We start from the raw sequence: 6,078 nt of genomic DNA on the forward strand, positions 1-6,078 counted from the left end.
CCATAATTATGTTGTACTATATGATTAACTGAAACCGGTTCTTTAAAGACTATATAAGATGTTTTCCATGTGATCAGCTTCTTCGGCTAGTTGCTACCAACCGCTTCTACAAGCGGTGGGCTTAATTAATAAAAGGAAACAGAAGGAATGAGGCTGTAATAGTAATTCCTATTATAATGACCATCACCTAGTAAAATGCCCACAGAGAGTATGCATATGCCACACACAACAGACATATAGGGTTGCCCCAGAATGCAAAGATATTATAAAAAAAGAAATTGAAAGAAGTCACACTTCTTTCATAGGGTCCCGAAGTGTACTTTACATGGGCTGTAACAAATAGGAAATCATCAATGTCCTTGCCATCCAGTTCATAATTTAAAGGAGAAAATAGATGGTTTGTAGACAAAAAATTATTATATATTGATTGGATATGAAGCATAAATGAATGCAAATATTTTCAGTGTGATACTGAGATAGAAACCAAGATATTTTAGGTTCCCATTAGAGGAACAGAAAAAATAATACGGACTTCTCAGGGGAGTGAGACTAATAATATAAAAGTAGAAAAATTAGAAATAATTCTGGGATTTCAATCAATAATGGACTTTTTATGGGCTTAAATTTAATTCCAGTAGTACATAAAGTATTTTGGTTGTGTAGTGTGGTGGAAGGAACACTGAATTTGGGATTAGTAAGATCTAGGACTTGATTTTAGTTATCTGCATAACTTTGAAGAAGTCACTTATCTTCTCTGGATGCAGAGTCCTCATCTAGAAAATTAGGGGTTTGAGCCAGATGCTCTCTTTCAGATCAAACATCTATGATACTATGGGTATATTACAAATGAACACAAATATTATCATACATTTTCTAGCCTTCTGGAAAGTCATATATTTATTTCCTAAAAGCTAGACTATCTTCAAACAAATCACTGCTATTCTCATAGTCAACTTCATACCCATTCATCAATAGTAAGGGACACATATTCATAGAGTGAATTAAAAGGTACTCACCACTAAAGCTAACTAAAACGAAGGGTAAACATTTATTAATAAAACTTATCTTCAACCTCTGTAAGATTTTTTTTAAAGGCAAACTGTGAACATCTGCTTAGAGAACCCCAAAACAGTTTTGCAAAGATAATTTCATAAATATAACATGATCTTTACTGGGTTATATTTTAAGAAATAATAATAAAAAAAGAATTCTAGAAAGGTGGATATACAACATTCCAGTTGGATAGTATATTTTCTTCTTTCTCATTAGGCCCAGTTCTTCAGCAGATGTTTTCCGAAGCCTTTGCATATTCATTTCTTCCTTGTCTGCCCTTAAAGACTTCTTACCTTAAAGTGCTATTGTGAGACTATCTAGAAAAACAACTCAGTGGTTTCTCACCATTCTCTCTGATACAGAAAACACCTGATGAAGATGGAAGCGCCTGAGAAACCCCTGTGCAGTGTGCCTGTTTTAGTACATATTCTACAGTTCACACATTAGATTTCACTGTCAACTGCAACCATCTCTAGTCATATGGCATAAGCAAAATCAAAGTATTGAAACAGGGTAGATGACTACAGTGAAAACCAAAACGATATTTTTAGAAATCCTGTTAAGGGTACCACTCAGAAATATGAGAAATGGAATCGAACTGACATATTCAGTGTTCAAAATTGATCACCCAATGGTAAAAGTGGAAGGCTGAGTGCAACAGCACACACAAAGCTCCCAGAGAGTACCGATAATAATACAGATGAGTAATATTCTTGTTGTTAATTAGTTCATTACAGGTAAAAACTGATGAGGAGGCAGGGGCCACCAACTGAAATAACATCCAGAATGTTAGAAAACATAATGCAGCGAAGAATTAGTACCTCCACTATCCTCCTTGCTGTGTCACTTCATACAATGCTTGGCCCTGGAGGAGGAATCTGGGGTAGGTGAAATAGGAGAGTTGGCCTGTTGATAAGGCTACAGTGACCTCGAGAGTACAGGTCCTGAAAGATTTTAGCACAAGGTATGGAAACTCCAAAGAGTAGGCGTTAAGTAACTGAGTCTGAGCTTATTTAGAACTATTCAAAACAGAAACAATGGGGAGCAATTGACAGCAGCTCCTTCCAAATTCCAGTGGAGGTGGGTGGGGGAACTGGTAGGTCCTAAATACCAGATTGGCCGGAAGAGGGTCAGAGCCCTGTGCAATGTTGCTGGGGGCTTGAGGGAGGGGGAAGAAGGGCAAAGCTAGGAAGAAACTGACTTTGCAGGGGTAATGACTAATGACTGTTCAGTGTCAGCTTTGTTTAGCCTCAACTAGGAAGAGGCCAGTAGGAGGAATGAAAGGCTGGTTAGCATCAACTTTGTTTACTCTCAACTGGGAAGGCACAAGTAAAAGGAATGAAATGGCTTCTCAGTGTTAATTTGTTTACTCTCAACTGGGAAGAGACCAATGAAATGTTTGAATCAAGGAAGGTATTAATGAGACGGTCAGTTGGAAAGGCAACTTCAAATTATCAGACAAAAGTTTAAAAACACAGGCAATGTAAAAGAACTTTATCTCAGATATTCGTTCATTGGTATTTTGCTATATTCAGGAAATCATTATTAAGTACTAATCTGCTGAACTACATGAATAATTAGAAAATTGATAAATCTCCCATCTACAGATTAAAGGAATGTACATTCTCTCATTTTTATAGAAAATTACGAAAAATGCTTTCCTGAAATAATTTCCCTCCCCACCAGATAAAAACACTAGTGAACTGCCCTTTGTCTTTGCCAGGGCAGTCAGAGAACCAAAAAGCACAATGAAAGTAAACCCTTCATTTACCTGCACCTTCTGTTTCATATAATTTGGGGATCCTGAATGAGCCCACGTCATCTTGATTGTTTTGTGTAACCAATTACCCAGTCCAATCTTGGTATTTTGTCTCCAAAGAGAAGTAAAATTGATTCTGCAAGAAATACTTTAGAGGCCAAAGATATCATTGGAGGAGGCTTTGCTAGTTCACGGGTTAACACTTCCAAGATAAACAGAGGTATTTAAAGGTGCAGGAATTTGGATGTTCAAATTTACGGAGGATTGGAGATAATGATGCCAAGCCCTTGGGTCATGAGATATGTGTTCTATGAAAACCGAATTGATTACTTAACTGTGGCTGGCTGACTTCCAGCATAATAATGTATTTTGAAAAGAAGAGTTAAAAAATTTTTTTAGCTTGCTTTTAGAGTGGACTATGCCAGTGGCCTTTACAACAATGTTTTATCTTTAATTAATGTGTATCTGATTATTGGTTCCTCTCCCTCTCCTTGCATTTTCTCACAGGACCACCACCCTTACTCCCCCTGCTTCCCGCTTTCCAGGATAGGAATTTACTGGTTGTTGGGGAAAAAACATATAAGCTGTGGCTATAAAATGATCAGATTCATCTTAAAAGAGTTATCTGAACTCCGGTTAAACAAAGGTCAAAACCACCCGAGTACACTGGTTTTCCTATCATTCGCCTTGCCAGTAGCATGAATTCCATCTTTTCTCTCACTCCCAACCTTATTCAGTCTATGTGACTTTGGAAAAGTAATTTTACGTCTAAAGATGTTTTCCCATCCCTAAAATAAGAACTCCAGTTTTATGTTTTTATCTAAAAATAAAGATGTGGTCTTCTCTAAGGGGCATGCTGGGGGGGTGAGACACACACCCAGTTTACATGGACTAACTAGAGCTACCCTCTTCCTTCTTTAGATGAAGTCATGTTTCTGGGGTATGAGTTGTATGAAATGTTTAAATCTTTGCAACAGCGAGCAAGTTAAAATGAAAATCTAGACTATGAAAAAAATTATATTTGATTAAAACAAACCTAGGGAAAACGTTTTTGGCTATAAACAAATGACAAAACTGAGATTAGTTGATGGCAATGTTAGGTTCAAGCAAGCCAGTAACTTCACTGCTCTATATATTTTAGATGAAGCTTCCTGTAAAGACTGCATCATTAGTATACTCTTAATTCAATTCAGGCCACACTTATGGATATGCTTACATTAAGATAAAAGCCTTGTGCCCATCCATTTCACACTATAAACTATAATTTCCATTTCACTTCCTATGCAGTCACCACCAGAGCAATGCACTTAGCATGCATCCTGCTGACACAGAAGAAACATTAGTTCTTTTCAAATTTGTTTAAAGAAGGAGGGATAGGAAACTATAGAAAGGGGGCTTATTTTTCCACAAATTGAAAACTGGAGAAAGACCAAGTGAGACAAAAATATATTCTTATGATCCTCTCAAGGTACCTCATTAGCCTTGAGCTCAAGGAAAAAGAACTACTCCCCCAGCACCACCCTGCTTCCTAGGGAAAACGTTTTTGGCTATAAACGTTTTTCCACCTCCTCTAAACCAGAAATATTCCACTCAGGGCTTCAGTCTACTGAGATGGGTTTCTTGGGCCCGTGAGAAGATGAAAAGGCCTGTTATGGAAAAACAAGTGAAAAAACCCACCCACTTTCTAAAAATGGAGGAACTTTGTGAAAGATAGGACTCAAAGCCTGGACCTGGTTGTGAGGACTTTTTCTCGTATCTCCACGGCACCAGGAAGACAAGTCACAGTCTGTGGATCTTAGTGACTTGTAGAATTTAGACCCCAGAGCCGGAAACAAAGGTCTAAACCACTCGAATACAGTGGTTTTCCTACCATTCACCTTGCCGGTAGCATGAATTCCATCTTTTCTCTCACTCCCAACCTTACTCTGTCGATGTGACTTTGGAAAAGTAATTTTACATCTAAAGACGTTTTCCCATCTCTAAAATAAGAACAAGGCAATAAAGACTATAACTCTAGTATGATAGAATAGGATTCTATTCCAGGTTGTCTTAATTGGAATACTTAGGCTGACAAGACAACATGATAACACTTTAGATTCTAGTTTTCCTCCAATTCATTGTCTAACATTGACAAAGTTCCCTTAGTTCTACTCCCTCCTCCCTTTAAAATCAAATAATTGCACTGCTTAAAATCTACAATCACTCTTTTTCCTAATACATCAAGTTAAACTTAAAATTTTTCATATATAGGATGGATAAACAATGGTCCTACTGTATATAGCACTGGGTACTATATTCAATAACCTGTGATAAATAAGAATGAAAAAGAATATGAAAAAAATATATAACTGAGTCACTTTGCTGTACAGCAGAAATTAACACTGTAAATCAACTATACTTCAATATTTTTTCAAAGTCATCTTTAATTTGGACCTTTGCCACACAACACTTTCCCCCATGTACAGTATAATAAGCATATTACATTGATTTCTGACTTGTGAATTTTCTGCATGATTTCCTCTTAGCAAGCTCTTTCAGTCTACCTATTCAACCAAATCCTTCCCCCTTGCCCAAAACAACTCACCAAAGCACTCTGGCCTTTCACTTATCTACTATCCTTGGAATTTCCTCAGCACTACATCAGTGGTATCAGGCTCTTTAGTATAGTCTTTGTATTGTCATGTAACTGTTGTGTGTTTGTTCCCGTCTCTCCAAAAGACCTTCAGTCAACAAAAATTTAAAAACCTGTGTACTCCTTCCCCAGATACCACTTTACACAACACCAAACCACTTGGAAAACGATGTGGACATGTTTCTTGGTTCCTAATGCAGGCCAAACCTCTTCTACCAACAGCAGAGTTATAGTAAGCAGGGTTTTTTTTTTGATTCATTTATTTCAAGTGATTTTTTTTCTAAACGGAAGCACATAATACTGTGACAAATGTCCTAAATAAGACATCTATGAGCATGCTCCTATTTATGGGATTAAACCTACAATAATTTGATTCTAAATGTTACATAAAGTTAATTTTAATGTCATCATTATTTATAATACTAAGGTAAAAGAAAAACCTAAGACCTTTAAAATATATCAATATTAGTCTTTTTGAGTGTTGTGGGCTTTGGAGTTATTCCCACACTCCCAGTTATTATGCAACTGTGCAGCTCATGATTATTCTGAACTTTACCGCATCCCCAGCCATTACAGTTGCAGAGTACTTCATAAAGCACATCAAGGGCAAACTAAGATATGGCCTGATGCTCTC

Source organism: Stenella coeruleoalba, assembly GCF_951394435.1.
Source record: "Stenella coeruleoalba genome assembly, chromosome: 3".
Classification (NCBI taxonomy): domain Eukaryota; kingdom Metazoa; phylum Chordata; class Mammalia; order Artiodactyla; family Delphinidae; genus Stenella; species Stenella coeruleoalba.